This window comes from Cervus canadensis, chromosome 28 (genome assembly GCF_019320065.1).
Source record: "Cervus canadensis isolate Bull #8, Minnesota chromosome 28, ASM1932006v1, whole genome shotgun sequence".
NCBI lineage: Eukaryota > Metazoa > Chordata > Mammalia > Artiodactyla > Cervidae > Cervus > Cervus canadensis.
The window spans coordinates 31,807,214-31,824,875 of NC_057413.1; the positions used below are offsets into that span (position 1 = coordinate 31,807,214).

The following is a 17,662-nucleotide window of genomic DNA, read 5'->3' on the forward strand; positions in this document are numbered from 1 at the left end:
GGGCCTGAAGTTCTGCTTTGTACCAGTGAAGCTCCGAAGATGTGGTCCATGGTGAAGCTCCATCTTCTCCTATAAGATCTGTCCAACAGATGTCAGTCATGAGAGCCTGAGCCTCAACAGCCTTGCTGTCTGCAATCAGACTTCTTTTGACAGTCCCCTGCCTCTGGGCAGTGTCTGCTGCAGGCTTGCTTTTTGCAGGGCTTGTTCCAGTCTTTTGCCTTCAGGGGCAAATCCACTGCAGAAACTGCTTAATCTTTTCTTTCAAGTGGTTTTCTGAAGAAACCTATCCCTTCTTCAGGATTAACTGTTTTGTAGAGACTCTGCTGATTCCATTTTCTGGCCAGGGTGGCTCATCCTGCAGGCCTGGTAGAACCTCTGTACCACCAACCCCTTTTTATGCTATTGTAGTTTGGGTCTCCTATTAGTCTCTCTCGCATCAGTGGAGACGAACTTCCTTTGCTGACCCTTATGTTGGGGCTGCCTTCTCAGGGCTTTCTGCTGTCCCTGGCTGCTCCCTCCACTGGACATAACATCACATGTGTGGGAATTGGACAGGGTTTCAGAATAGCACAGAGTTTCCTGGGAAGCCAAGGTGTTTGTGGCAATGAATATATCTGAGTGACAGGTTTTGAGAAGCCTCCCAGCGGCACAGTCTTGAAAGAGCAGGCAAGTGGCCTGGCCTTCATCCTGTTTCTGCCAGTCTATGAGCCCTTGGAACTTAAGCTTATGAAACTGTTCATCAAAATATACATCTTCTAGATTTGTGGCAACAGACTTTGTGTTTGAGGAGGGATTTTTATGGGACCTTGGAGACCATGATCTTATATCAATATTAATTATTTGGGATTTGATTAGTAGACTAGATTCAAAAGAACCTTTCTAAGCAGGGTCTCCCTCCACAGCCTCTTGTTTTCTGGAAGATTGGGAACATTCATCAGGGTCCATGACAGGCACACTAGAGCAAGTTTCTGGGGTGGCCCAATCCCCAGATTCCTCCTGTGGCTCATTCCTGGCCATTGCTGGATGTGGACTGGGCTCCAAGCTGCCTTTGTCAGCCTCCACAATAGACTCACTGTGCCAAATTCTGCTCCCAAAGGTGTATGTGGGGGCCTGAGAAGGTGGCTTGTCTTCCTGTCCAGCCAGAGGGGCCTCTGAGGGCTTCTGGATGTTTCCAGTTGAGGTTCCTCCCAGAGCCCCCCCAGGTTTTCTCAGTTGCCTGGTAGGGGGCAGGGCAGGTACTCTCCAGTGTGGGCACTGCCTGGATTGTTATCACTTTCTCTCCTGGATGGGGATGAGAATGCTTTCCTGAGCCCTCTGTTAACTTGGGTTTTTGGGTGGTCCCCAGAGTCACTGGTAATCTTCAAGGTGGATCTTGGAAGTCGTATGTGATGAGATGTTTTCACCTTCAAGCTATATATGAACCTAGGAGAAGGACCCATCTGTGCCTCACCTGAAACTTTATTATATGAGCTTCCAGCTCCTGTTGAATATGAGGACTGAGGACAAGAGACTCATAGGATGTCTACATGGAAGCTTCCCAATCCTGAGAACAACCTGCATTTTCTGTTCCCATAGGAGCATTTGACTGTCCAGGAAGGTCTATGAAGTGGTTGGCAGAAAGCCTTGAACAATAGACATTAACAGGGATCCAACCCTCATGGATCTGCTGTGACTTCCTGTTTATAAAGACCCCCAGGATTTCTTCTGGATGCTTCCTGCCTGGGCTCAACTCTCTTTCTAACTCAGGCTTTGCACTTGGGACCTTCACTGGAGGGTTTGCTGAGGTCATGCACAAAACTTTTAGGAACCTCCTCATGCTCTGCTTTACATCTTGGCTCAGGAGCTTTCCTGTTGGGATCCTTGCTAGGTACCAGGATGCCATTTTCTGTGTTTCCTGGCTGCTTTTGCCTAGACCTGAAGAAGGCCTTGAGGATCTCTTTGTGTCCATTGCCTGCTAAGGCCTTGGCGACTCGCCCTGAGGCTGCATCACTTTCTGAGACTCTTGGGTTCTGCGGGGCGGCCACTCTCTTGCTGCATGAACCTTTTGGAAAGAGGGCACTCCAGTCTCTGCTGAACCTCAGGGCTGATCAGATCGCCAGGAACAATGGAGACAGATTTGCGTGCCTGGGAAGACCTGTTTTCCTGGGAAAGATTGGGGGTGGTCTGGCTAAAGACTTGCTGAGATTTTTCTAACCAAAGAGGGTAAAGTTTGCCCACTTTCTAGTTGCTTTTTTAAAAAGTGACATTGTAGGATTTGAATTGCATTGAGGATCAAAGTTTGTGCCTTATATTGGAATGTAGGTCAAGACACTTCATCATAGTCTTCAGTTGAGAGGAAGATGGTTCCATTGGGAAAGAGAGTGTGAGATGGGCAGTGGGTCCCCATGTGAGTCCGAGGTTGTGGTTGTGACTGAGGTTTGACTGGAGTCAAGGATTGGGTTTGATCCTGGGTCCCCATGTGAGCCTGAGTTGGTGATGTTTGAAAGTGAGCTGCGGTTGGAGTCTAGGGTTGGGGTGAGTATGGGTGTCCACATGAGCTGGAGGTGGTGGTTGAAAGTGAGTTATGGTTGGAGACATAACTCCATAGTGTTTTTTTTTTTAATTATTTTTTTTCCTTTACAATATTTTATTGGTTTTGCCATTCATTGACATGAATCAGCCATGGGTGTACATGTGTTCCCCATCTTAAAACCCCCTCCCACCTCCCTCCCTGTCCCATCCCTCTGGGTCATCCAGTGCACCAGTCCTGAGCACCCAGTCTCATGCATCAAACCTGGACTGGCGATTCATTTTACATATGACAATTTACACGTTTCAATGCCATTCTCCCTTATCATCCCACTCTCACCCTCTCCCACAGAGTTCTAAAAGACTGTTCAATACATCTGTGTCTCTTTTGCTGTCTCGCATACAGAGATATCATTACCATCTTTCTAACTTCCATTTATATGCGTTAGTATACTGTATTGGTGTTTTTCTTTCTGGCTTACTTCACTCTGTATAATGGGCTCCAGTTTAATCCACCTCATTAGAACTGATTCAAATGTATTATTTTTAATGGCTGAGTAATATTCTATGGTGTATATGTACCATAGCTTTCTTATGCATTCATCTGCTGATGGACATCTAGGTTGCTTCCATGTCCTGGCTATTGTAAACAGTGCTGCGATAAACATTGGGGTACATGTGTCTCTTTCGATTCTGGTTTCCTCAGTGTGTATGCCCAGAAGTGGGATTGCTGGGTCATATGACAGTTCTATTTCCGGTTTTTTAAGCAATCTCCACACTGTTCTCCATAGTGGCTATACTAGTTTGCATTCCCACCAACAGTGTAAGAGGGTTCCCTTTTCTCCACACCCTCTCCAGCATTTATTGCTTATAGATTTCTGGATAGCAGCCATTCTGACTGGTGTGAAGTGGTACCTCATTGTGGTTTTGATTTGCATTCACCTGGTAATGAGTGATGTTGAGCATCTTTTCATGTGGTGGTTAGCCATCTCTATGTCTTCTTTGGAGAAATGTCTGTTTAGTTCTTTGGCCCACTTTTTGATTGGGTCTTTTATTTTTCTGGAATTGAGCTGCAGGGGTTGCTTGTATATTTTTGAGATTAATCCTTTGTCTGTTGCTTCATTTGCTATTATTTTCTCCCATTTTGAAGGCTGTCTTTTTACCTTGCTTATTCCTTTGTTGTGCAGAAGCTTTAATTTCACCATTGCAATGAAAAAAAAACAAAATACTTAGGAATATATCTGCCTAAAGAAATAAAAGACCTATATATAGATAACTATAAAACATTGGTGAAAGAAATCAAAGAGGACACAAATAGATGGAGAAATATACCATGTTCATGGATTGGAAGAATCAATATAGTGAAAATGAGTATACGACCAAAGCAATCTATAGATTCAATGCAATCCCCATCAAGCTTCCAAGTGTATTTTTCAGAGAACTAGAATAAATAATTTCACAATTTGTATGGAAATACAAAAAACCTCGAATAGCCAAAGCAATCTTGAGAAAGAAGAGTGGAACTGGAGGAATCGACCTGCCTGGCTCAGGCTCTACTACAAAGTCACAGTCATCAAGACAGTATGGTACTGGCACAAAGACAGAAATATTGATCAATGGAACAAAATAGAAAGCCCAGAGGTAAATCCATAGTGTTTTGATTGGACCTGCATCTCCACTTGAGCCTGAATTGGTGATTGACACTGGGGCATGGTTGGAGTCAAGAATTGGAGTCGAGTCTGGCCCATGGAGTCTCCATGTGAGCCTGGGGTGGTGGTTGAAACTGGGGCATGGTTGGAATTAAGGGTTGGGTCTGGCCTGGGTCTAAATGTGACTCAGAGTTGACGGTCACAGCTGGGACATGGTTGGAGTCAAGGACTGAGGCTAAGCCTGGGCTACAGGGTGGATCAAGGACTGGACCAATGGCAGTTGTGAAGTTAATTTAGCTAGAATTTGGGACTGTTTGGCCTTAGAGCATTCACTGAATAAGATAGGGTGTAACTCTAGAGGGGACCCAGGTACTGTCAGTAGACACCAGAGACTCATTGTGCAGAAAGGGGAGACCAGAAGAGCTGCCTGCATGTCTTCGGTAGATGGACCCTCAATGTGTGAGGATATTGGAGCTTTTTGGGGCCAAGCATCTGTTCTGGCTTGCGTTTTATGCTCCAGAAATGCTGGTGCCCAATGTGTCCTGCTTGTCACTCAGTGACTTAATTCCCTTCCCCAATGAAGTCACATGGCAGTCTGCCTCCTCCTCCTTTTCTTACTCTTTCCAAACATTCAGTTTCACTCTCCTGGTGATTCATATCTCTAGGAGCTTCTGCACAACTGTGCTGACAAAAAAGAAGCTACCTGCCTCTACCTGCCTGTTTTGGGGATCTCACCAAAATCATGCCTCTGGTGAGTGTATGGGAAGGTATTCTTTTGGGTCCCCAAGTGTGTCAAGGTGGAGAAGTTCCATTCTTTGGCAGCCCCCGCCACCAAGACAGGGTAGGAAGAGGACAGCTGGAAAGGACGATCCCTACGATGGCTGGTCTCCAAGGGGAGCATGGGCGTGACCTTTGTGGGACGGTGCCCGTTGTTAGTGTCATGGGCTCACATTGAGGGAGGCTCAGCAAGGAGCCTAATGGTGCTGAGGTGGAAGGCAGGTCCCTGTATCAGGATGATATGGTGGGAAGGAGAGAAAACAAATGGGTGGAAGACTGTCCAGGGGAAAGAGAGGCTGGTGTTGGTGAGGCTCTCAGGGATGAATCTGAGTGAGTGGAAACTAAGGCAGGAACGAAGACTGGAGAAAATCTGGAGAAATGCTTGAGGCTCGAGGCAGAGGCCGTTTTGGCAGAGGAGACATGGAGAACATGGGGAGAGGACTTCTCCCGCCATAGCTGTTGGGCTCCAGGAGGTGTTTCTTTGCACATCTCCCCTGGGGCATCTTGAGAGGAGACCTGAGGAAAGCTGCCTTTGTCAGGGAACCGCCCCAGGTGTCTGCAGCAGACATGAGGAACAAGCTCCAGCCAGGAGTTTCTGGGCCCGGAGAACTGGGCAGGCTGGGAAGGGGTGGTCATCTGCAACCAACTGCCCTGCACGAGCCCCATACTGAATTCACAATGTCCGTGCTGTCTCTCACCCCAGGATTTTAGCCATAACCCACCCCCAGGGCTCCCCCTTCCAGTTCAACCCCAGGCTACCTGCAGCCCTGGGGTCACACCATAGGCTCTGGAAAGAACCACCACTGAGGAGAGAAGGGGATGATTCTCTACCTTTGCAGAAGCGGTGTCACATCCCAGACCTCTTCCAGTGGTTGCAGGCAACCTCTGCAAGCTGGAAATCAGCAAACTGGGTCATGGTGAGGAAGCCAGGGCATAGGGGTATTACAGGAGGCTGATTGCAGTATCCCTTTAAGGGGACACAATTGGGATATTGGAAACCAATACCAGGGCCCAAGGCCACATGATCCCTAACAGTGATGGTGAAGCTTGTGAAAGGATTTACATTAACAAAGTGCTTTCATACCCACTACCCCTTGATGCCTTCACCAGTCCCTTTGTGAGGGAGAATGGGCAGCATTCACTGCATAGATGAATCTGAGAAATGTTAAATGATGTGCAAAAATAATTAACCTCAAAGTAAAATGAATAAATTAACAAAACAATGTGTCCACAGTTGGACCTGGAGTCCCACCTCCCAATCCAGGTGCTATTGGTAGTGCAAGCCAGAGGCTCCTGCTGGGCCAAACCTTTTTCCAGGCCCCTCCAGCTTCATTCTCTACATGGAATCTGGGTAGTGTCTGGGTCCTGTTCTTCCAGGAGCTTCCCTGACGGTTCTGTTTGCCAAGGGACGGGCCCTGCCACTGGCCTCCTCTGAGCCGGTGGACCTGGGCCCTCAGGGTCGGAGAGATGGGGCTAACACCAGGGGCACACATAGCTGAATGGAAGAATGTACCTTTCAAAGCTCCACTCCTCTCCCTACTCCCACTTCTCTGCTTTGGCTCTTTTTCATGCTGAGACACAGAAATAATGAGTACTTGAGACCCAGTTCTCAGTCTCTTCTCTAGACAAGCATCAGACTCTCAGTGTCCATACATAATAGGACTTTTGGCATTTCACTAACAGAGCTCTGTGGTTTTTCTTTTCACGAATTTTTAAGGTGGATAAAAATATTTTGTTTTCCTTTTTTGAAGCGCATAAGGATTTTTGAACTGAGATTCACCCGGATCTTTTCTCATTGTTCCTCTGCTCAAAAATGCACACGTTCTCAGAACAATGGGTGACTCTGACTCTGTCAGGTGGTCCTCTGTTTCTGAGTCCAGCACCCCACTCCAAGACTCTCAAGACCTCAGCACTGTCCTCAGATCAGTCCTGTCCAAGATACCTATTCACGGCTGGTGAAGTGGTGCTCGCGCACCTTGATGTAGTTGAGACTGAACTCAGTATCCAGTCCTCGTGCCCTGGTCACTGTGTTTGGGAGATACCGTGGAGCCCTCTAACATACCTGGAAAGCTGATATCTGAGATCTTTGGAGAGACGTGTTCACTCTGCCCCCTGTCCAGCCTGGTTGTCTCCAGAGGGTAATGTTTTATTCTTCCATGAGAATAGATGTCCTATTCTTTCCCTTCTCAGGAATCTCTCTAGATGATTCAGAAGCGTAGAAATAATAATAGAAAAGAGAGGATCACGTACTTGTCGGTCTCAGCCAAGGTTTCCTTATCTTCCTGATGGTTCCATGTTTCTAAGGAGGAGGAAAGGACGGGTTATTCTCAAGCTAAGGAAGGATCCAGAAAAGGAGCCCTAGTGTATACAGAAACGGGAGGATGGTATATATCTCCCAGGAATTGGAGCTGGAATTCAGTCTGTATCTGAAATGCTTTTCAGAGAAAAGAGAGGATTCTCCATTGTCTGCATCACACGGCTGCCCTCAGGAAACTGGGCACAGGGTGTGCTTGGGGGCTAACGTTCTAGGCTCACATTCTCGAGCTGTGATCCGGTCACAATGAGCTCCTGAGGGTGAGGAAGGAGCAATGGAGGCGGAGGCTGGGACTCACCAGCCCCTCTCCGGGACATTCAGCTCTACAGCTGCACCCACCACCCTCCTCTGAGCCTCCCTTCCTGCCTTAGTCAAGTTTCAGTTCATCCTACCTAGAAATCAGACAATGCTTACTACAGTTTATGTCAGAAAAAAAAAAAAAAAAAAGATGGAGGGAACCAGATGCAAGGTTCTGGTTATCTTTCCTCTGGGCTTGTACAGTGCTCAGCTCTCTTAGCAAACGGTGTGACAGTGTGTGCAGAGCAGTGTTAGCCATCATTAAGCCTTGGTGTCCAGGGTTGTTACTGGGGCTAAGTCACATTCGAATGAAAGGATCATATAACTGTACTAACATTGGAGAATATGTATTTATCTGCATGGCATGCATTTTTTTCTTGGAGGAAAGTTTTCCTACCCAGGAAGCTGTGAAAAGCATGTTCGGATTAACCAGAAGAGGTATATTTCTGAGGCAGACCATGCGTTGGATAGTGGAGGGAATGGCCTGGGACCCGTGTCACTCGTGAGCCATGCTGGCAGGCTCTGCCTGGAGGGGAACCTGGCTCCCTGGGTGAGAAGGCCCAATTGCTGTCCCTGAGACTGGTCCACTTACTCTTTTTGGAAAAGCTATGGCCCATCGGGGTGGCTTGGTGATAACGGGGTGTATCTCTCCTCATTCTCCTTTCCTCTTGACAAGACAGGATTCTGTGGTGGCAGCAATTTTTGAGCCTTGAAAACACATTCCTAGGTCACACTCGTACAGCCATTAATGAACCATGCAGTGGGATTGTGTCTGAGAGTGCTGGGTGCCATACTGTGGTCACCTAATTGAGGTTACATTCCATAGCAAATGGGCCTGAGGTGAGGAGTGGCGAGCCACTCGCTTGCTTCAAAAATCCAAAAGGGTGGATCAAATCTTGCTCCATCAGAAGAAAGAAAACAGCAATTGGATGGATGTCAAAACAGTCGTTAGGCTGTATCGCATTAGGGTCCCCAGAGAGAAAAATGTGAATTTTGCCCCCTAGGTTCGGTATCCAGGTTGACACACAGGGTGTGTACCCACAGGATCCAAGAATGCTCCAGATACACCTAGGCTTATTAGACGTCTCTTACAGAGGAAACGTGATGGAACAGACCTTTGAACGTTGTTTTGATTCTCCCTGTGAGTGTGGGACACGTCCATATGATCACGGCCTCTGGGGATATTGCCACTGAAACATGAACTCCAAGAAAGTGCTTCCAAGCCAAGTGTGACTCTCAGCACCCAGGATACTGGGAAGCCATCTTCCTCCGAGGAGGCAAAGGCATTAAAAGAGAGTGTTTTCCAGCCTGTATCTTACAGGAATGGTTTTGCCTCTAAGACGTGAGACCCCCCCCCCGCCCCCCTCCAGGTCTGTTTGCAGGACATAATTGCTGAGTCAGGGCCGAGTGTCTCCCTGCTCTTCCAAGCCTTACAAACACATTTCTATGTCACAGTCATACTGCTCATGAGGAAACAGGCTGCACGAGTGTGTCTGAGAGTTGTGGGTGCTATAGCATGTTCACCTCACTGAGGTGGCATTCCACTGCAAGTAGGCCCGAGGCGAAGAGCTAAGACCTGGCAGCTTGCTTCAGAAACTGCAAATGGTGGAGTAAAGCGACCTCTATCAGAAGTAAGAAAGCAGTAATTGGATGGATTCTCAAGCAGTTGCTAGGCCACACCGCATTAGGGATCCCCAAGAGAAGAATGTGAATTTTGCCCCCTAGGTCCTGTATCCAGGTTGACACACAGGGTGCTACCACAAAGGATCCATGAATGCTCTAGATAAACCTAGGATCACTAGATCTCTCCCACAGAGAAAATGTGATGGAACAGATGTTTGGAAGTTGCTTTGACTTTCCCTGTGAGTGTGGGAACCCTGTCTCTGCTCACGGCCTCAGGGGACCTTGCCACTGAAAACTGACCTCCAAGCAAGTGCCTCCAAGCAGTGTGTGACTCGCAGCACCCAGAATGCTGGGAAAGCTATCTTCCCTCGTGGAAGGAAAGGCATCCACAGAAAGTGTGTCTTCATGCCTCTCTCTTGTAGGAGTTCTTTAGCTTCAAAGACATGAGACATCCAGGTCTGCTCCGAGGACCTAAATTATAATCAGGGCCATGTGTCTCCCTGCACTTAATGAGGCTTACAAACACATTCCTATGTCATAGTCATACTGCCCATGAGGAAGCAGGTTGCAGAAGTGTGTCTGAGAGTGATGGGTGCCATACTGTGGTCAACTCATTGAAGTGACATTACACAGCAAATAAGCTCGAGGCAAGGAGTTCAGAGCTGCCTCCTTGCTTCAGAAATCCCAAAAGGTAGAGCAAATGTAGCTCTTTCCGGAGTAAGAAAACAGCAATTGGAAGTATATTCAAGAAATTGGCCAACCAACATAATTATGGCCCCCCGAGAGCATTCTGTGAATTTTGCCCCCAGGCCCGGTATCCAGGTTGACACACAGGTTGTGTCCCCACAGGATCCAAGAATGTTCCAGACATATTTAGGTCTACTAGATCTCTCCTACAGAGAACACGTGATGGAATAGACATATGCATGCTGCTTTGACTTTCCCTGTGTGTGTGGGATCCCTCCCAAAGGAGGATTTTGCTTCTAAGACGTGAGACATCCAGGCCTCCTCCAAGGTCCTAAATCCCAGGACAAGGCAGTGTGTCTCCCTGCACTTTCTGAGACTTGCAAACACATTCCTGGTTCATACCTGTACTGACAATGAGGATGCAGTCTGTGCAGAGGTGTCTGAGAGTGCTGGGTCCATACTGTGTTTATGCCATGGAGGTAACATGTCACTGCTAATCGGCCAAGGCGAGGCATTGTGAGCTGCCCACTTGTGTCATAAATCCCAAAGGGTGGGTGGAGCAAAGTAGCTCTGTCAGAAGTAAGAAAACAGCAATTGCATGGATTTACAAGAAGTTGCTAGGCTGCACCTCTTTAGGGTCCCCCAATAGAAAAATGTGAATTTTGGCTCCTAGGCTCTGTATCCAGTTTGAAAGACAAGGTGTTTCCCTGCAGGATTCAAGAATGTTTCAGAAAGACCTAGGCTCACTAGATCTCTCCTACAGAAAAAATGTGATGGAACAGACCTATGGATGTTGTTTTGACTTTCCCTGTGAATATGGGAACCCTCCCAACATTCATGGCATCAGGGGACTTGCCACTGAAAAATGACCTTCAAGCAGTGTGTGATTCTCAGCATGCAAGATCCTGGGAAAGCTTTCTTCTTTCAAGGAAGGAAAGGCATTCACAGAGAGTGTGTTTCCAGGCCTCTATCTTGCATGAACCATTTTGCTTCTAAGGTGTGAGTCCTCAGTTGCTGCTCCGAGTGCCTAGATTCCAGAGTCAAGGCCATGTGTCTCCCTGCACTTTTATACCCTTGAAAACAAATTCCTAGTTCATTCCGCTATGGTTCCTGAGGATACTGTTGCGGGAGTGTTTCTGAGAGTGTTGGGTGCCATGCTGTGGTCACCTCATCAAGGTGACATTCCACTGCTAATTGGCCTGTGGCAAGGAGTTTTGGGCCACCTGTCTGCTTCAGAAATTCCAGGGATGGAGAAGAGTAAAGTTAGCTCTGTCACAAGTATGAAAACAGCATTTGGATGGATTTTCATGCAGTTGCTAAGCCACACCAATTTAGAGGCCCCTGAGAGAAAGATGTAAATTTTGCGTCCTTGGCCTGTATCCAGGCTGACACACTTGCTGTGTCCCCACAGGATCCAAGAGCTTTCCAGACAGAACTGGGCTCACTAGATCTCTCCTACAGAGCAAACGTGGTGGAAGAGACTTTGATGTTGCTGGGACTTTCCCTGTGAGTGCGGGACACCTCTGAATGGGCAGGGCCTCAGGGGAACTTTCCACTGAAAAACGACCTCCAAGCAAGTGCCTTCAAGCAGTGTGTGGCTCTCAACACGCAGGAGGCTGGGAAAGCCATCTCCCTTGGAAGAAGGAAAGACATCCACAGTGAGTGTGTTTTCAGGCCTCTATCTTGCACCAACTCTATCGCTTCTCCGACGTCAGACCTCCAGGCCTGCTTCGAGGGCCTATATGAGAGAGTCAGACCCATGTGTCACCCTGCACTTACCAAGACTTGCAAACATATTCCTAGGTCATAACGGTACAGGCCATGAGAAAGCAGTGTGTGGGAGTTTGTTGAAAATCCTGGGTGCCATACTGTGGTCACCTCATCAAGGTCACCTTGCACCTCAAAAGAGGTCCAGGAGAGGAGTTGGGGGCCACCCCTTGCTTCAGAAATCCCCAAGGGGGAGCAAAGCTAACTCTGTCATAAGGAAGAAAACAGCAATCGGATGGATTATCAAGAAGTTGCTAGGCCGCACCGTGTTAGGGCTCCCTGAGAGCAAAATATGAATTTTGTCCCCTAGGCCTGGAATACAGGTTGAAACAGGGTGTGTTCACACAGGATCCAAGAATGGTCCAGACAAACCTAGGCTCACTAGATCTCTCTTGCAGAGGAAATGTGATGAAACAGACATTTGGAGGTTGGTTTGACTTTCCCTGTGAGTGTGCGACCCCTCCCAAAGGGCAGGGCCTCAGGGCCCATTGCCATTTAAAAATGACCTCCAAGCAAGTGACTGCCAGCAGTGTTTGACTCCTAACACGCAGGAGGCTGGGAAAGCTATCTTCCTTTGAGGAAGGAAAGGCATCCACAGAGTGTGTTTTTCAGGCCTCTACCTTGCAGCAAGTATTTCACTTCTCAGACATCAGACCTCCCAGGCCTGCTCCGAGGGCCTAATTCCAGAGTCAGGGCCATGTGCCTCCCTGTAATTGCCAAGCCTTGCAAACACATTCCTATGTCATAGTCATACTGCCCATGAGGAAGCAGGCTGCAGGAATGTGTCTGAGGGGGTCGGGTGCCATTCTGTGTTCACGTCGAGGTCACCTTGTACCTCAGAAGGGTCACAGGCAAGGGGTTTCGGTCTGATCCCTTGCTTCAGAAATCTGAAAGGGGGGTGGGTAAAGCTAGCTCTCTCAGAAGGAAGAAAACAGCAATTGGATGGATTATTAAGAACTTGCTAAGCCTCACCGCATTAGGGCTCCTTGAGAGCAAAATGTGAATTTTGTCCCCAAGGCCCAGTATCCAGGTTGACACACAGGGTGTCCCCCCACAGGATCCAATAATATTCCAGACAGACCTAGGCTCACTAGATCTCTTCTGCAGAGGAAACGTGATGGGACAGACTTTGGATGTCACTTTGACTTTACCTGTGAGTGTGGGACCCCTCCCTAGGTGCAGGGCTTCTGGGGCCATTGCCACTTAAAAATGACCTCCAACTAAGTGCTTTCAAGCAGTGTGTGACCCTCAGCAGGCAGGAGGCTGGGAAAGCCATCTTCCTTCAAGAAAGGAAAGGCATCCACAGAGAGTGTGCTTTCAGGCCTCTATCTTGCAGCAAGTGTTTCGCTTCTCAGATGTCAGACCTCTAGGCCCGCTCCAAGGGCCTAAATTATGGAGTCAGGGCTGTGTGTCTCCCTGCACTTTCTGAGCCTTGCAAACAGATTCTAGTTCAGAGTGGTCCTGCCCATGAAGAAGCAGGCTCCGGGTGTGTGTCTGAGAGGGCCAGGTCCCATACTGTGGTCACCTGGTCGAGGGCACCCTGCACCTCAAATGGGCCCCCGGGGAGGAGTTGGGGGCCACCCCCTTGCCTCAGAAATCCCAAAGCGGGGAGCAAACTATCTCTGTCAGAAGAAAGAACACAGCAATTGGATGAATTTTCAAGCAGTTGCTAGGCCATGCCACGTTAGGGCTCCCCGAGAGAAAAATGTGAATTTTGCCCTCTAGGGCCGGTATCCAGCTTGACACACAGGGTGTGTCCCTGTAGGATCCAAGAATGCTCCAGACAATCCTAGACTCATTAAATCCCTCCTGCTGGGGAAACATGATGGAACAGACCTTAAGATGTTGCTTTGACTTTCCCTGTGAGTGTGGGTCCCGTCCCTAGGTGTAGGGCCTCAGGGGCCACTGTCACTCAGAAATGATCTCCAAGCAATGCTTACAAGCAGTGTGTGACTCTCAGCACGCAGGAGGCTGGGAAAGCTATCTTCTTTTGAGGAAGAAAAGGCATTCAGAGAGAGTGTGCTTTCAGGCCTCTATCTTACAGCAACTGTTTCATGTCTCAGACATCAGACCTCTAGGCCTGCTCCAAGGCCCTAAATTCCAGGGTCAGGGCCATGTGTCCCCCTGAATTTTCCGAACCTTGTAAACACATTCCTAGGTCATAGCAGTACTGCCCATGAAGATGCTGGCTGCAGGAGTGAGTCTGAGAGGGCTGGGTTCCATACTGTGGCCACCTCCTCAAGGTTACCTTGCTCCTCAAATTGGCCCCAGGTGAGGAGTTGCGGGCAACCCCCTTGCTTCAGAAATCCAAAAGGGGAGAGCAAAGGTAGCTCTGTCAGAAGGAAGAAAAGAGCAATTGGATGGATTTTCAAGCATTTACTAGGCTGCACTTCATTAGGGCTCCCCAAGAGAAAAATGCGAATTTTGCCCCCTAGGACCAGTATCCAGCTTGACAGACTGTGTCCCCATAGGATCCAAGAATGTTCCAGAAAGACCTAGGCTCACTAGATCTCTCCTGCAGAGGAAACGTGATGGAACAGACGTTTGGACGTCGATTTGACTTTCCCTTTGAGTGTGGAAGCCCTCGCTAGGCACCGGGGCTCAGGGGCCACTGCCACTGAAAATAAACTCCAAGCAAGCGCTTTCCAGCCGTGTGTGATTCTCAGCCCACAGGCAGCTGGGGAAGCTATCTTCCTTGGAGCCAGGAAAGGCAGCCCCAGAGTTTCCAGGCCTCTATCTTGCAGCACGTGTTTCACTTCTCAGACGTCAGACCTCCAGGCCTGATCCAAGGGCCTAAATTGCAAAGTCAGGGCAGCGTGTCTCCCTGCACTTTTCGAGCCTTGCAAACATATTCCTAGGTCATAGCAGTACTGCCCATGAGGAAGCAGGCTGTGGGAGCATGTCTGAGAGGGCCAGGTTCCATACTGTGGTCACCTGGTCGAGGTGACCTTGCACCTCAAATGGACCACAGGCGAGGTGTTTCGTGCTGCCCCCTTGCTTCAGAAATCCCAAAGGGGGAGCAAAGCTAGCTCTGTCAGAAAGAAGGAAACAGCAATTTGATGGATTTTCAAGCAATTGCTAGGCCGCACCACGTTAGGGCTCCCTGAGAGAAACATGCAAATTTTGCCCCCTAGGTCTGGTATTCAGCTTGACACACAGAGTGTATCCCCGAAGGATTCAGGAATGTTCCAGACAGAACTAGGCTCACTAGCCCTCCCCTGCAGAGGAAACTAACACAAAATTGGAAATCAACTATATTCCAATATAAAAGAAACATCAAATTTAAAACATGAGGTTGCTCCCATGCCTTCAAGGAGCCTCAAAAACCCGGCCTACAGCTGCCTTCGGAATGCAGCCGCTACAACCCTGTTCCTGACTCCCTCCATTCCTGCTGCTCATGAATCCTGCCATTCTTCAGTTTTAGTGGACAAGCGTGTACCTAAATGATAGTAACTGACCCTTAAAATGAGAATTATCAACAAATCGTTTGCAAAAATGTTCTAAGTAAATCATAAATAGCAGATGGAAGATTAAATCAAAAAGAGTTTGGGTAAAGCTCACCACTTGAGTTCCAAATTATGATTTTATTCAAGTAGATGCCTTGAAACAGTTGAGAGGCTATAAAAATAAATGATTCAATGCTGAAATGTTTCCCAAATTAATTCAAATCGACATGAATAGAAATAAAACTATCCCAACAAATATGACAAATACGTCCAGTACACACCACCACTTGCTAGCTTTAAAAGCTATACAGCTGATCCCTAACCTGTGCAGCTGCCCTACAATAAGAGCCTTAGCTCTGTACACATTTAAACAGATTACATTTTGTAAAAAGTTTTTTCTTGAGAATATGTTACTGCTCTAACATCTTAATAGTCAATTACAAGAATTAAACCTATTGACAGCTGCACTAAGCACTTCTACAAAAACATCAGTTAGCTCATCAGCTATAACGACTCTGGGAAGGAAGAAGCTAGAAATATAATAAGCAGCAGGTCTTCCAACTCAACCTGTCCTGGTACATCAGACCACGGCCACTTCTTTGGTGCAAACACATCAACACAGAATAAGCCTCTTACTTCACTCACGGTGCATACACAGATGGTGATAGGTAAAACTTGGAGAGCTCTTCTTAGACAATCATGAGATTATTTGCTGCTTCCATAACTTTCAATACCTTTTTGTAATGTCTCAAATAGTAAGATAGGCTGAAAGACAATGAAAAACACTTATTAATTATCACTAAATACATATGATGTCATATCTATCACTGCTTTCAAAAGTTCCTTGTACTAAAACAGGACCTACATAGAGCAAAGCGTTAATTTCCTCACAAGAATGACATCCAAAATATGGTCTCTGAACTGCCTGTACTTTTCCTCCTTACCACCAGTGGAAGTGATAAACTCCCCTAATGATTTATCAAGGAAGTGAAATCATTACCAAAAATTAAGAGTATCTATTGTTAGTAGCAAGAGGTATGGTTTTTTTGGGGGAATGGGGTAGGCAGAATTTTATAAGTTTATTTTGAAGAAGTTACTTTTTAAAGTGTTCAGAAATGTTTTTACAACTGATCCTACAGTTTTCACACTCTGGAAAACTAAATGACGTGCAAAGGCCGTTGACAGGGCGCTGGTTACAGAAATGAGAGTGGAGCCAGGAGAGGACTCTGACTGAGACACGGAAGGTGAGGATGGGCATGAAGCGGTGCACACGCTCCCCGCAGAGCAGAGGGACTCGGCTGTGCAGCGCAGGCGATGGCTGAGCACACGCCGTCCTCTTGGCTTAAAGCACAATCAGAGGAGGGTGCCGGCTCCTCCGATATAGTTGCAATAATTCTGAGATCAATTCCTATGGAAAATATTAAAGGCCTCTCCTTGGATGAGGTCATCATATGTCCCTACCTGACTGCTGTAGACAAATGGATCTGAATTACAAATATTACTTTATCCGGCACATGAAAAATGTCATCCCTCCTCAAAATATAGATGTATAGGCTTTCACAAGCCTCTACATTTTCTACGGTACATACTCTTCGTTTATAAAATACATACATACACAGATACATACACACACATAAATGAATACAGAAAATACCTAAGAGCTCATTTCCTTATCAGCCATTTCTTTCTGCTTTTGTTTGGCAAGGTGATTGGCCAGGATTCCCTCCTGTAAGATTCTGGCATTCCGTTCTCCAGAAAGCTGCTTGAGTCATGTCACTCTTCCATAACCTGGAGAGACACTATATGAAGTTTTTGGGCCCATATCATTAAAAGAAAAAAAAAAAAACAGTTAAAAGCTTAGAAGCAGAATATAAAATATATAAAACTGTTTAAAGGAAGTAGCCTTTTCAAGCACAAGGATCTTTATCTCACATGAGTAACTCGGATCTTACTTTAAATGTCTGCTAAATTTATCACAGAGCAAAAACATGCAGATATATTATTGTAAAAGGAAATTTCTTTACAAAGCATTTAACTAGTTCCTTTAGAGTCTCAAGGTATGTTAGACTGCATTTTTACATTTAAAAAGCCAAAATTAATACATGGATTGGAATTAAGAAGATTATTTTGTCTAATGTATCAAAAGTTCCAAACATTATGTTAATAATTAAGCTCAAGTTATATCCAGTCCTCCACTCAGAAAACACATACAGAGCATCTATTAGAAGCCAAGAGTAGTAAGAAACTAATTACTTAAACTACGAATGTCACAGTTCATACCTAGGTTGAGAGAACATTTTGTTTGAAATCTAAATAATACATATTAAATAAATGGGATATTATAAATAATATTGATGAAATGGTGTTAGAAATTTGAAATTTTCAGCAATGATTACTCTACCTGATTTAGATCATTTCTCAGTCTTCAGTTCCATCTAGTGCTCTGAGAGTGAGTTCAAGTTGCTGTTTCATTTCAGCTTCTTTACTATATTGGTCTTCCTTTCTTCTTAACTGCTCCCTAATTTTTTCATATAACATGACAGCATTTCTTCTATTCTCTTCTTCTTGCTTTAAGGTCAATCTGCAAAATTTAT

At 46.6% G+C, this 17,662-nt stretch overlaps 1 protein-coding gene and 1 long non-coding RNA gene across 6 annotated transcripts in view; one reads left to right on the top strand and one right to left on the bottom strand.

Moving 5' to 3' along the window:
- Window positions 1-6,857: 6,857 nt before the first annotated feature.
- Window positions 6,858-17,662, bottom strand: part of LOC122429463 — a 174,452-nt gene continuing 163,647 nt past the window's right edge. Inside the window, exon 8 of one of the 5 annotated variants that reach the window (XR_006265989.1) lies at window positions 6,858-7,233. The gene's annotated coding sequence lies outside the window, so the exon portion shown is untranslated. Of the gene's footprint in view, window positions 7,234-15,485; window positions 15,834-17,662 lie in introns of those variants that run through there. The other 4 variants (XR_006265991.1, XR_006265992.1, XR_006266002.1 and 1 more) reach the window with 4 other exon arrangements.
- The window catches only part of LOC122429486, an 11,243-nt gene continuing 4,985 nt past the window's right edge, over window positions 11,405-17,662 (top strand). Inside the window, exons 1-2 of the long non-coding RNA XR_006266045.1 lie at window positions 11,405-11,513; window positions 16,208-16,312. This is a non-coding gene — a long non-coding RNA (uncharacterized LOC122429486). The remainder of the gene's footprint in view (window positions 11,514-16,207; window positions 16,313-17,662) is intronic.